The sequence below is a fragment of the Artibeus jamaicensis genome, unplaced genomic scaffold (assembly GCF_021234435.1).
Source record: "Artibeus jamaicensis isolate MK-2021 breed Jamaican fruit bat unplaced genomic scaffold, CSHL_Jam_final contig_490, whole genome shotgun sequence".
Taxonomy (NCBI): domain Eukaryota; kingdom Metazoa; phylum Chordata; class Mammalia; order Chiroptera; family Phyllostomidae; genus Artibeus; species Artibeus jamaicensis.
The window spans coordinates 2,624,012-2,637,100 of NW_026521861.1; the positions used below are offsets into that span (position 1 = coordinate 2,624,012).

At 42.3% G+C, this 13,089-nt stretch overlaps 1 protein-coding gene across 4 annotated transcripts in view; it reads left to right on the top strand.

Annotated features, from left to right (window-relative positions):
- Positions 1–13,089, top strand: part of CNNM2 (cyclin and CBS domain divalent metal cation transport mediator 2) — a 143,990-nt gene that overhangs the window by 19,859 nt on the left and 111,042 nt on the right. The window lies entirely within an intron of this gene.

Genomic DNA, 13,089 nt, shown 5'->3' on the forward strand with positions numbered 1-13,089 from the left:
TCGTAGCAGTGGTGGTTGTGTTCGCTGGTATAACCCTCCCAGAAAGCAACTTGGTGGTGTGCTGAAGTACTTTATGCTTTTTGCATATCTTTTTACCTATTAGCTCCACTTCCAGAAAGCTGATATCAGGAATTAATGAAAATGCAGGTCGAACTGTAAACACAGAGATGATCATCTCGATAGATTAAAAAGATTAACTTGTATTTTTAAAAACTTGTGATAAATCCATGTAACATAACATTTGTCATCTTGACCATGTTAAGTGAGCAGCTCAGTAGCGCTAAGTACATTCACCTGGTTCTGCAAACCGACCTCTAGGACGCCGTTCAGCTCACACAGCTGCAGCTCTGTACCAGTTCGAGCAGCTCCCTGTACCATCCCCCTCCCAGGCTCTGCCAACCACCATGCTGCTTCCTCTGAATTTGACCATACGAGGTACCTCATGTGACTGGAATCATACAGCATTTATTTGTCTTTTGTGACTGGCACATTTCTTTTAACATAATGTCCTCAAGGTTCATCCATGTTAGAATATGTTAGAATTTTCTTCCTTTTTAGGGCTGAATAGTATTCCATTGTATGGATATAGCATCTCTTTTTCATCCATTCATTCATTGATGAACACGAGTTACTTGCCATGTTTTGACTCCTGTGAAGAATGCAGCTGTAAACACAGGTGCACAGATACCTGAGCACGGCCCTGCACTCAGCTCTCTGGGGTGGGTGTCCAGAAGTGGAATTGCTGGATCATGTGGTCATTCTATTTTTAATTTTTTGAGGAACTAAATATTTTTTTAAAGAGCAAAAAATTATAAACTAAAAATCCAGTATTGAGGAATGGTTAAGCAAAACTGGGTTTGTACATATAATACAATCATTTAGAGTAACATTTATAAAGTTTTTAATAACATGGAAATGATTATTTTAACTGAAAAGAGCAACATGATCTCAATGGTGTTTTTAAAACTATAAAAAAGACTGATAGAAAATATCTCAAAATGATAAAGATGGGATGATTTTTGTATTTATCTGTACTTTTCTATATTTTCTGAATTAATCAGACAGTACTTAATTTAATCAAGGTCAAATTTAAAAAAAAAAAAACAAGACTGCTACATTGTAAATTATCTTCCTCCCTTAATAATGAGTTACCAGTCCATGAGTAAAGATCGTGTGTGTGTGTGTGTGTGTGTGTGTGTGTGTGTGTGTCCTGGGCCCCCACAAACTTATTTAAAGGTTTTGGCATCTCCTTTTAAAAAGCATCATCCTGCAAGGTGTCCTTTGCCCATCTGTGCCTATAGAAATCTGTTCCTTTTTCCATTTCATGTGAAAATAGCTGTTTGAGATAGGAAGAGAGAGTAGAGAAAATAATTCAAACATCTTATTTTCTAGATGAGCATTAAATGTTTTGCCTAAGAGCAATTGTGTAGTTGGGGACACAGGACTAGAATCTGGGTCTCCTGGTTCTTAATTTAGCGCTATTTCTAGCTGCCTGTTACTGACCCTGAACCAATAATACAAAACACAAGACAAATATGTATCACCTCAAGTAAAGTACACCTTTCTTGCCAGTAGGAAGAAAGCATGTATTAGTTTTTATTTTGCACACATTCCTTTATTCATTTATCCAAGAGGCAAACTGGCCTCTTTTCTGAGCCTGCCCCTCCTGCACCCTTCAAGTAACACACACTAACACACAGCGCTGTGCTCCCTCACCTCTCAGTCTTCCTGTGTGCTTTGGCTTGCTACAGTCCTCTTCCCTTTTTTAATTTGTTGTTAAGTTAAATTATTATTATTTGACAAATAAAATTGTATATTTAAGGTATATGTGACGATTTGATATGTGTTCATCTTGGGACATGATTACCACAATCAGATTAACGTATTCATTACCTCCCATAGTTACATTGTACCTGTGCATGGTGAGAACACTTGTGATCTACCCTCTTGGCAGATTTCAGTAAATAATACATTATTATGAACTACACCATAGCCAGCATGCTGTACAGCAGGTCTTCAGAACTTACTTATCACTGAAAGTTTGTACATGGTGGTGGTATACCATCTCCCCTTTTCTCCCATCCCCAGCCTCTGGTGACCACCGTTTTACCTTCTGTTACTATGAGTTCCACTTTTTTTTTTTTTTAAGATACACGAATAAGTGAGCTCATGCAATCTTTGTCTTCCTCTGGCTGGCTTATTTCAGTTACGTGGACCTCTGGGTTCATCCACATTGTTGCAAATGGTAAGATTTCCTTATTTTTTTAATACTAAATAATATTCCACGTGTGCGGGCATGGTAGGTATGGTATTTTCTTTTTCTGTTGATATAGACTTTGTTTCCATATTTTGGCTATTGTAAATAATGGCACAATGAACACGGGAGTGCAGATATCTCTTCGAGATGGTGATTTTGTTTCCTTTGGAATAAATGAGATGGCTGGATCTTCTAGTAGTTCTCTATTTTTAATTGTTTGAGGTATTCCCTACCTCAAAAAAGCAACTGTACCAGTTTACATTCTCACTAGCCGTGCAGAAGGGTTCTTTTTTTCTCTGCATCCTCACCAACACTCGTTGTCTTTTGGCTTACAAAAAACCCCCTTTATTTATTCATTCATTCATTCATTCAAAGAGGGAGGAAGGCAGGGAGAGAGAGAAAGATCGATTTGTTGTTCCATTTATTTATGCATCCCCTGGTTGATCCTTGTACGAGCCCTGGCTGGGTACCGACCCTGCAGCCCTGGCGTGTCAGGATGACGCTCTAACCAACCGAGACACCGGCCAGGGCCTTGACTTTTTGATAATAGTCATCCTACCAGGCGTGAGGTGATATCTCATTATGGTTTTTAAGTTGCATTTCCATGATGATTAATGATACGGAGCATCTTTTCATATACCTGTTTGCCATTTGTATGTCCTTGGGAAAATGTCTATTCATGTCCCTTGTCCATTTTTAAAATCAAGTTATCTTTTTTTTTTTGCTATTGGGTTGTATGAATTCTTGATATATTTTGGATATTAATCCCTTATCAGATGTATGATTTGCAAATATTTTTTCCCATTCTGTAGGTTGCCTTTCATTTTGTTGATTGGAAACTTTTTAGTTTGATGTAGTTCTTCTATTTTTTTTCTTTTGTTGCCCGTGCTTTTTGTGTCAATTCCAAAAAATAATTTCCAAAACCAATGCCATGGAGCCTTTTCCCTGCTTCCCTTCTCTTGACTGTTGTGTGAGCTGAGCTGCGGGGGCACAGGAGCACAGGCGGTCTTTACCTGCCTACCCACAGGCAGAGTTGGGCGCCCTCTTCTGTCATTATAGTGCCCTGTTCATACATCACATCACCGTGGGGGATAATTTTCCTTTTGGTTGTTTACAGTTATAGTCTCCTGTATGGACTGAGAGCTCATTGAGGTCAGGAGTTTTGTTTGGTTCACCTCTGGGCTTGCTACTTAGAATAGGCTCTTAATCAGTGTTTGCTTTATCACTGAAGCCATTTCAATTCTGTGGTCACTGAGTGCTTTATCATAAAGAACAAAGACATGGCTGCGACTCACTCAGACCTCTACGTCCCTCTCGTTCTGACACTGTCCATAAATATTTGTCGTATAATGTGCAAGGCAGTGTAGAAAATAGAAAGCTATTTCATAGGTCATGCAGGTTCTTAAGCAGCACAGGGGAAAAGCCTGACTGTAGTTATAAAAAAGAAGAGTTAATCGGTGTAGGGAATATTATAAAGTGCTTTAGCAGTGAGAGGATGGATTTGCTCCTCGGGCGGTCTCAAAGGAGGCCAGGGGCTGGGGCAAGGGTCAGAGCATTTCATTAGTTGGGGGAACAATCTTGGTAAAGGCGTAGATCAGAAGAGTTGAACTCTTGCTTTGACTGCCTTGCAGGATCTCTGACCTGTGTGTAGTGTACATGCAGGTGGTTCTCTGTGCAGATTGATTGCTGTCCTGATTCTTTTCCATCTTCCCTTTGGGGACTCCTGGGATACCTTTATTGACATGCATTGAAATCTGTATTATCATCAGAAAAGTCTCTTACTGGGGACTTCCTGCCATGGAAGACTTTTTAAAGCACCTGTGGTAACTGCTGTTTCAACTGAATTTTTCCGTAAAAGTCTGTCTGCCACAGCCCGTGCGGCCCCTCTAGGCCCAAACTCTTTACCCTCAGATGGGGTGAGTTAAGCCTCCAGGGAAGTACATTAATAATTGAAAACTGATGACGCAGTATTGCCTCAATTCTGAACTTTTAGTGTTTTTTTTTTGTACCCGGAAAGAGTACTTAACTGCTTTGACGTACATCCAGGATAGGACTTGAAGAGCATTGAGAAAAGGGTGAGGACTTTAATAGGGTACTTATTTTCTAGCTATTTACTTTTCAAATAAGGAGAAAATTCTGCAACACATTAACACAAAGTACCAAATCGGAGAAAGCGATATTGCGTTCTGAGAAAGAACTAAATATATGCATTTTAAATATATCAATTTTCATTTTTTCCTTTAAACTATACTTCTGCTTATGTTTTGAATAACTATTCCCCAAATGCCAGGACTTTTTGCTCACAGTAAGTGTTTGAAAGGTAGGAAGTGTGAACCATTAAACAACTGATTGTTTTCCTTATAAATACTGGCTTGCTCTGAACAAGTTTATAGTTACTAACCTCGTTGCCATAAATTCTCCAGTCATATGTTTTGTAATCCCCTCTCTGGCATACGTTTTAATCGTTTTCTTACTGCTTCATAGGTGTTGTAATCCTTTTACAATTTCCGGGGTTTTAAAATAAACCTGTAAAAGGTTTGGCTTTATATTTAAGAGCCGTGTTCCAAAGCTGTGAATAAGTTCGGGCAGGCAAACCCTTTTGAAGTGGGATGGCTGTGTTTCTGTGCCGTAGAAAAATGTATTAGTCTTTCAGTATTTCACATGGTGATGGTTTTAGACCCTGGCTTGGATTTTTAAAATATTTGGAAGTACTTACAAAGAAGAAATGTAGGCCAACACCAAAGAAACACAGGTAAACATACCTGTCTCATAATTTTCTGTTACCAGGTTTCAGAAGACCGTCTCTTGTGTGAGACATACACCGCACTTCTTTTTCTGAGTAAGATCACCACTATCCTCTTGGAGCTGACAGTTGGGTGACATCTGCGACAGACATGAATCAAATAATCACACAGATAATCTCGCCATCGTGGGATGTGCTCTGGAGCAAATGCACTTAGCGCTGGAGAGGATGTTGGCAGGTGGGAGGTGAGGGAAGGAAGAGACCTTTGAGTGACTTCAGATTTGACAGATACGTAGGTGCCAACTAGAGGAAATTTGGGTGTGGAAAAGAGAGTATTACAGGGAGGCATGATAACATGGGCGGTAACATTGTATACTCAAGGAACTGAAGAAGGTTGGTGTGGCTGGGACAGAGAATTCGCCTGTGCTGGCGGGTGGGGCGTGGCCCCCAGTGCAGCGGGAGAAGTGAGCAGGCCCTAAACCAGCCCACCTGTTGCGGGGGCAGTGATGCAGGTCTGAGGTGCTGGGATTGGAAGAGTCAGACATGATTAGAGATGCATTTTGAAAAACACCTCTGTCTTCTGTATGGAAGTCTCCCGGAGAGAGACGAGAAAGGAGGAGAGGCTGTTGTTTGGCGGCTGTTGAGGCAGAAGGATGGGGAGAGACAGCTGCTGGGCCTACAGGGATGGTGGTTGGGACAGCGAGAGGCGGACGGATCTGACCGTGCTGGAAGTGACGGGACTTTACCAAACTCCTTCTCAGGGATTCTCAGAGAGAGGCAAGTTATGGGTATTGAAATTGAGGCCCAAAGAGTTAAAGATCATGTGATTAGTAAGCAGAAGTAGACCTGGGACTTGGAGTTAGGTGTTTGACCTCGATGTTGTTGTCATTTTATGCTACTTCATCTTTTTGGGGGCAGAACCTTCAGTTTGGAGAATTTAGTTACTCTCTGACACCGTGCCAACTAAGGTATTCAGCTCTTGTGCACTAAATCTAAATTTAGGCTACAAATGCCTCTCTGACGACAAGCGTTTCTTTGTCAGGCTCGCTAGATGCCGTTTTAATCGCTGCTACCTTCTGATGAGGGAATACACTCCATCCCAATTATTTGATTGACAACAAGCGTGTTGTGTAAAATTTTCTGGAGCCGAGAGACAGCAGGAAGAGGCTGACAACTCTATCATTATATCAAGTTTATTAAGGGAACTTACATACCAGCCTCATCTCGGGCAGTAGGGAGGTGCCACGGATGTCCTCCGTGCCATGTGGCAGTTGCTCAGGGGTTATACAGGACAAGGCAGCATGGGTAGGGTGCTGAGGCCTGACCCACCCCAGATAAGGGGGAAAGGCCTTACATACTTGCCCAGGGCTGGGCAATGGCCCGTTCCAGGAACCAGCATAAACCAGCATACTGTGGGGCGCAGGGGAGGGGTTGATCATACCATCTCTGAGGGGATTTTCTGGAAGCAGACTCTGTTCTGTCCAAGATCTCACTGGAAAACCTGGCAGCGGTCAGGTCGTGGAATTGTCTTTCCTCCGTACTCCACCCCTCGTGACCCGCTCTTACAATCTCACGAACCTGCCCCCCCTCTTCTGCAAGGTGCTCTGAGTGGTCAGCGAGGGTCTTCATTGGTAGGGAGGTAGCTCATTTGGCAGGCAGACAGCCCACAGCAACAATATAGGACATGCAAGAAAAAATGACAAAAGAGGCAATCCAAGTCTTAGTAACATTTTTTCCCCACCATGCTCTCCAGGGCCTGAACGAATATACTAATAGGTAGCCTAGGGTAGCCTGGCATTGGGTCACTTAGGGTGTTTACTTTAGCTTTCATATGTCCTAACAAGAGGAAATACTAGCAGATTCATCTGGTGTAACCCGCCCCCCCATACACACAACATTGTTTGGAAGGTGGTGTAGTTACCCCCTGTAACAGAACAACGGAAGTCTAAGGTCAGAAAGAGAAATATTTAGTCAGGACTCGAATTGGGAGTTGCTTTTTTGTGAGTATGATTCTCATAGCCTGATTTTTGGTCAATGTAGCCCTGGCTTTGGAAATCTGATCAGGTTGTGCAAACCAGACATGTTGGCCCCAGAGGTGGTGCTTTTTGGTATAAGAAGGTGACTAGGGAGAGGATTATGCCAGACTGGGACCCCTACATTTACCCTTCTTCCAATGGTGTGTGCCAGTCCGCATAATAGTACATCTCCATGGGTCCCAGCTGCATTGGGATGACTGCACTGGGGACCCAGCCCTTCCTCCCCACCCAGGGCCGTGAAGGAGCGGACCCATTCTGGGGCGTCCTGCCATTGCCGGTTCCAGTAAGTGATGCTTGCTCCAGTGGCAGGAGGACTTGGTGCCCTCATTATCGCAGCTCGGTGGCCCATGGCAAGGGCTGGACTGTTGCTGCCTTCTTTGTTTTCCACACCTTCGCCATACCGAGTGCCTCAGCCTGAGTTCCTGCTCTGGCATGTGGGGTAATAGGCCCCACAGGTTGGTAACTTAACCGTATTAACGCTAGGGAAAGCACCTTTGATTACTCAACCGAGGTAGGTTTTCCAGTTAGCCATTCTCTCTGTTGCTTAAGGACACTGTGTGTTATTTTATTTTTATTTATTTATATGTATTGTTATCAGTCCAGCTGCTTGTGGGTTTTAGGGGAGGTGGAACCTCCATTTAATATTGGGTTCTTTTCCCCATTTTTGTACAATACATCATGTTCTTTAAAATGTGACCCCCCCAAGCTACTAATCTATTCTGGGAGGGTACCCATATACAGGGTGGAGAAGAAGTAGGTTTACAGTTGTTGGTATGGAAAATAATACACTCATGAGTAAATAATAACGCAAGCATGAAGTCTGTGTTTTGCATACTCACAACTGCATACCTACTTTTACCCCATCCTGTAGAATACTTAATTTTTTTAGTCCCCTTAAGGTAGCAGCCTGCTTGGCCCACCAACTTGGGTTAAGTTAAACCAAAGGTGGTGTCAGCACTCAGCAGAGCATATTTCAACCCTTGCTCAAGAGAAGCGGGTACGCCTGCATGGTCAGTTTGCCCATCCCTTGCTGTTGGGGGCTATCGTGAATAGATGGACTCAAATTTGCTGACTCCAGAGCCACCGCCCTTAAATTCAGGCCCAGCACCTCCTCGCTGGCTATGTGCTGTCCTGCCTGGGTAGTGTGGTGCTCACTTTTCCAATGTAACCTCTCTGCAGTATCCACTGACGGGTCAGTTATTAAAGCACCTATTTTTGCCAAAGCGTCAGCTTTGTGATTACCTGCATGTGTAGGTACCATACAGGCAGGGCCAGGGAATACCGTGAGATCGGCCCCGGGGTCTTGTAGGTGAGCCCACATGCCTTTCCTCATCTCTTGCTGCTGTAAAGGCATGTTCATAACATTCGACCTTCCATTGTCCAAGCACTGAGTCAGTGCTTTTAGAATGGCCCAGCTGTCAGCGGCCAACGGTCACGTGTGCATACCCATCAGACTGCTCTTAACTCAGCCCCTGGCTGCTGTGGTTTGTTCCTGTTTCCATTTAAGTAGTATCAGCGGACGGTCCAATGGCACCTGCTGCCCATACGGACAGATTACCCCCGCTAGAGCCATCAGTGCACCAGGCCCAGCCGGAATTTCCCCTGTTCCTTCTGTGCAGGTGGCAGAGGCTGACACAAGGGTAAAGGCAGGAGCATTTGGAGGTCCGTGTATTCGACAGGGCCCGATAGTTGCTGCATCTGTAGAGACAGAGGACCTTTTGACAGGGCCCTCCTCTGGTACAAGTAGGCATGCCAGTCAGTCAGTGCAGGAGTCTGGTTGGTGGATCATGTTGTCGACCCACCCCTTTATGGGAGGGGAGACTCTCACTGTAACTGGCTGCTCTTTAGTGAGAGGTTCCACCTGCAGAAGCGCTGTATTCACTGCCAGTAATTGCCGTCCTCTCAGAGTGAATCTGGTCTCTGCCACCTTCCATAGGTGGGACCAAAATTCCAGGGGCACTCACTCCCTTTGCTGTTTCTGTGTGATCCCCAGCCCACACCTTCCGGGGTTACTAAAACATGTAATTCAAATGGCAGCCCGCCCTACCCACCCCTCTGTGTGAGATTCTAAGGGTTTAATCCGTTTGACCAGTATTTTTGCTTGGTCAAAGGCAGCCTGTTGTTTGGTCCCTCAGGTCCACAGATGTGTCTTCTTCACTAGGTAACAACATAATGGGTGAAAGTATTTTGCTAAATGGGGCATAGAAGTTCACCAGTATTCCAGAATTCCCAGGAAAGCCTGTACCTCTTTTACATTTCCTAGTATGGGGTAAGCTCGTACTATTCGCGTATATAAAATTGTTTGTTTCTTAACAATTGTGTTTTTGTGAGTTCATAAATCAGTAATATTTATAGGACAGTGAGGGACCTCATACGGATCAAATTTTAAAATCTCCAATCACACCCATTAAAAAGTATTTATTGAGCTGACTGTAATGTGCAAAGGTGCCAGGCTCATGTGGACATTGCAAAGGTGAGGACATCTTGGCCCCGGGTTTAGTGCAGGATTTTGCAGTCATCTCTCAGCACAAGAGAGACGGCACCAGTAGTCGTGGGATAAGCTGGTGCTTTGAGAGATGAAAGAAGGCTATGAAGACCCATGTGGAGGGGGGAACTGCAAGGAGAACTCAGCCCCTGAAGAGGACCTTGGAAGACTGAGCAGGCTTTCTGCTGGCAGAGAATTGCCGGGTCGAAAGGCAGTTCCATTTTTAGTTTTCTGAGGAAAACTAAATTCCATACTGTTTTTCATAGTGGTTGTACTGGTCTTCAATGCCACCAACAGTGCACTAGGGTTCCCTTTTCTCCACAACCTCTCCAGCACTTGTTGTTTTTTGCTTTGTTTATGATGGCCATTCTCAGTGGTGTGAGGTGGTATCTTGTGTTGGTTTTAATTTGCATTTCTCTGGTATTTACACCAATTTTGTAATCAGTATATTTGCCCAGGGACTTGTTTTAAATACTAGAGAGAAACAAAAGAAAATGTGTTTTCAAAGTTTCCCAAATGTTTTTCATGAGCTTTTATTCTGTAATCAGAAAAAGTGATATAAACATTAATATAAAATAATGATTTTGAACAAGTGGTTCATAAGTGGTTTAATTCAGATGGCCAGGGTTTTTATCAAATGGATCACAAACACATTTTACTTAGTGGAAAAATTATTTGGTAGCATATGGTAATTAATGTTTACCTTCATCTTGGAGCCATTAAAAAAAAAAAAGAAATACAGGGTCCGGCAGAAGTAATGGCTGCACGAGCGTGGTTGGTAGGGCAATAATATGGGTATACCAATTCATAGTTTTAATTCGAACATTTCGCTTAAAATGTCATATGGTGTGCTTGAGTGTGGTATTGCTGTGTTACACAATTACATGCTTATGATTTTGTAATAAAAAGGGGGCATTATTTGTGCCAGACCTTGTATGTCACATAGGTAAATCTCCACATTGAGAGGGGCAAGAACAGAGTTCTGGGAGTGTGCACCGGCAGTCAAACGGCAGATCAGTTGCAGTGAACTTGAAATCTCTTTGATGAGAACGTTGACACAATCTCATCATTCCTATGAAAATACTTCCACATTGCTTAGTAAGTGGTATGAGCAAGTAAAATGGGAAGAGCACTACTAACTAAGGAGTTCCATAAGGGGCAGCCTTTTCAAAATTAAAAAAAACACATCTCTCTGTCTTTAATATTTTCCCCCATTACCATCACCCCCTTTCCTTGGCCTGGCAGGAAGGCACGGTAACGTGAAATGATCCCTGCCCCTTGGGCTGACTCTCGTGGTTCAAGTTCAGATAGCCATCTAGTGGAAAGAAGACTCTTTAAGAATGACTTTCCTTTAGACATCCAATATCATGTTTGTTCAGTTGGCTTGTCCAAACAATTTTTCTGTGTTTCCACCAGCGCAGGATCAACTTAGCATGAAGATTAAAGCTGTTCTCCATCTGCTTTATCTGCCGTTCTTAATTAGAACCTGATGACAGAAATCAACTTTGATTCAGGGCTGATTGTTCCTGGAGAATTTCATTATTATTGTAGATTTTTTTCTTTTTTATTAACTACATTGATTCTGAGCATCTAGAGGACAGAATTGTAGGAAAAAAGGAGAAGTCATTTTTTTTCATTTAAACATTCACCATCTGCTATGCTAGATGTTGTGGGCATATTAAAGTTGCTTACAGTCTGGTGGGGAAGATAAAGCGTACCCAGAAATAATTTTAATACACATTTAAGAGGGTAAGTGCTCAAAGAGACAGGTACAAAGTATGTGAACATTCAGAGAAGGCCGTTATTTTTTCTGGCCATCGAATCATATTTTTTTAGTCCTCTTTTAGCAATTGAACAACTGGACCATTGTTTGTGTGCTTTATTTGACTTTATTTAGGATAAGTGAAGGAAGGAGGCAAATATTTGGATCCCAATCCTTTAGGCAAGTGATGAACTTCAGTGGCCTAGTGGTTTTTAAAACCTATTCCATGAATAGTTAATGAGCCTGTCCTCAAGGAGTTTGCCTTCTACCAACTGTGATGAAATGTAATTTTATGTATAGAATAAAGTAATATTAAAAGCTACTTACGGAAACACTTAATTGGGCTAATTAGATGTCCCTAATGTAGAAATGGAGAGAGTAGTATTGGTGTCAGGTGTCCTGTGATTAATGAACTGGCAGGGAGACCTAGTTACCTGGACAAACTGCATCGTCACCTAGGGAGATGGTGGGACACAGCAGGAGAACTGTCAGTTTGGCTCTGCTCTTTGCTGGCTCCAGGCCTTATTAAGTTTTACTTTGCCTTTTTGTTCCTTAGCATTCTCATCTTTAAAACGCCTCAGAAGGATCAAATGAGATATCATACATAATAAAGCACCTCACACAGAGCTCTCAATAAATGAGGTTCGTCTGCACCCAGTCTGGCCTTGTTTGAGGACCAGCCGTTAAAGGATAAAAATGAAAAATGCTCTCAATGTTCTGCCCTGTCCCCTGCCTTTTGAAAATGAACTTCTTAGTCGCAAATTGGGATGGTGTATATTTATGTACTAAAATCACAGATGTTTAATGTAGTTGTCTAATTATTTGCAGGTCTGTGTCAAAAGACCAGTAGCCTATTACCTGACTCTTTTCCAGGGGTGTGTAATCACTTCATCCAATTTTTAATAATAATGCTTGCTGTTTCACTCAAAATTGAACTTATTAACCTCTCATGATTTCTTCGTTGAAGATTACCAGCAGACGTCTTTTAATCCTCCATAGTGTCTGCTTCACTGTTTTAAAAGCTTCTTTATTCTAAAGTTTTGAGTCAGCTTTTTTATTCTTATCAGTGTTTGGCTTCTAGGTTCTCTAGCTCAGGGATTCGTTTTGGGGAGAGTTAAATTCCATGTGATGCAAATCGTAATTTCAAAAAGAAATAGCATTTTCTTACCTTCTCTGAGAATAAGAGCAAAATGTTTTTAGAAGTCATGAAAAGAAAATTCTGGAGTCTAGAATTTGAGAAGTCATAGAGTTGCCAGAACGTCTGCAAGCTTCAGGGCCTCTCTGTTGCCTGTGTTCTGTTCTAGCAAGAGTGACTTAGATGAAAGGTAGCCGCTACCACAGCTGAAGTTCTCCATCTTAAGTAGGATTTTGCCAGAAAGGCTTTTAGAGATGCTATTATTTCTAGTTTGGGAATTTTTGCGCCGGTTGAAATTTGTCATTGTTTAAGGTATATGGAGCATATTTTCTTGGGACTCATTAAGTTCCACCATTTTTTCAACTTGCAGGTTTCATACTCAGCTGTCAAAAGTTTGCTTGTGCTCAGCATGGAAATGTGGTTTTTGTGCTCCATTAAATTGGAAAAACCTGGAATGAATAATCTGCAGATGCTCTCTGAAAAATTGCAAGGGACTGCGATAAGGGTTTGTTGAAGGAGGTATGAGTTCTAAGGTTTAGATTTTCGCCACTCTTCATGCCAAGGTAGAACAGGCTTCTGTTTAGACAGTGGGGCTTTTGTCACTTGACATTATAAATATGCATTGAGTGCCTGGTATATGTAGGCTGCGTGAAGAATAGATAGATGAATGA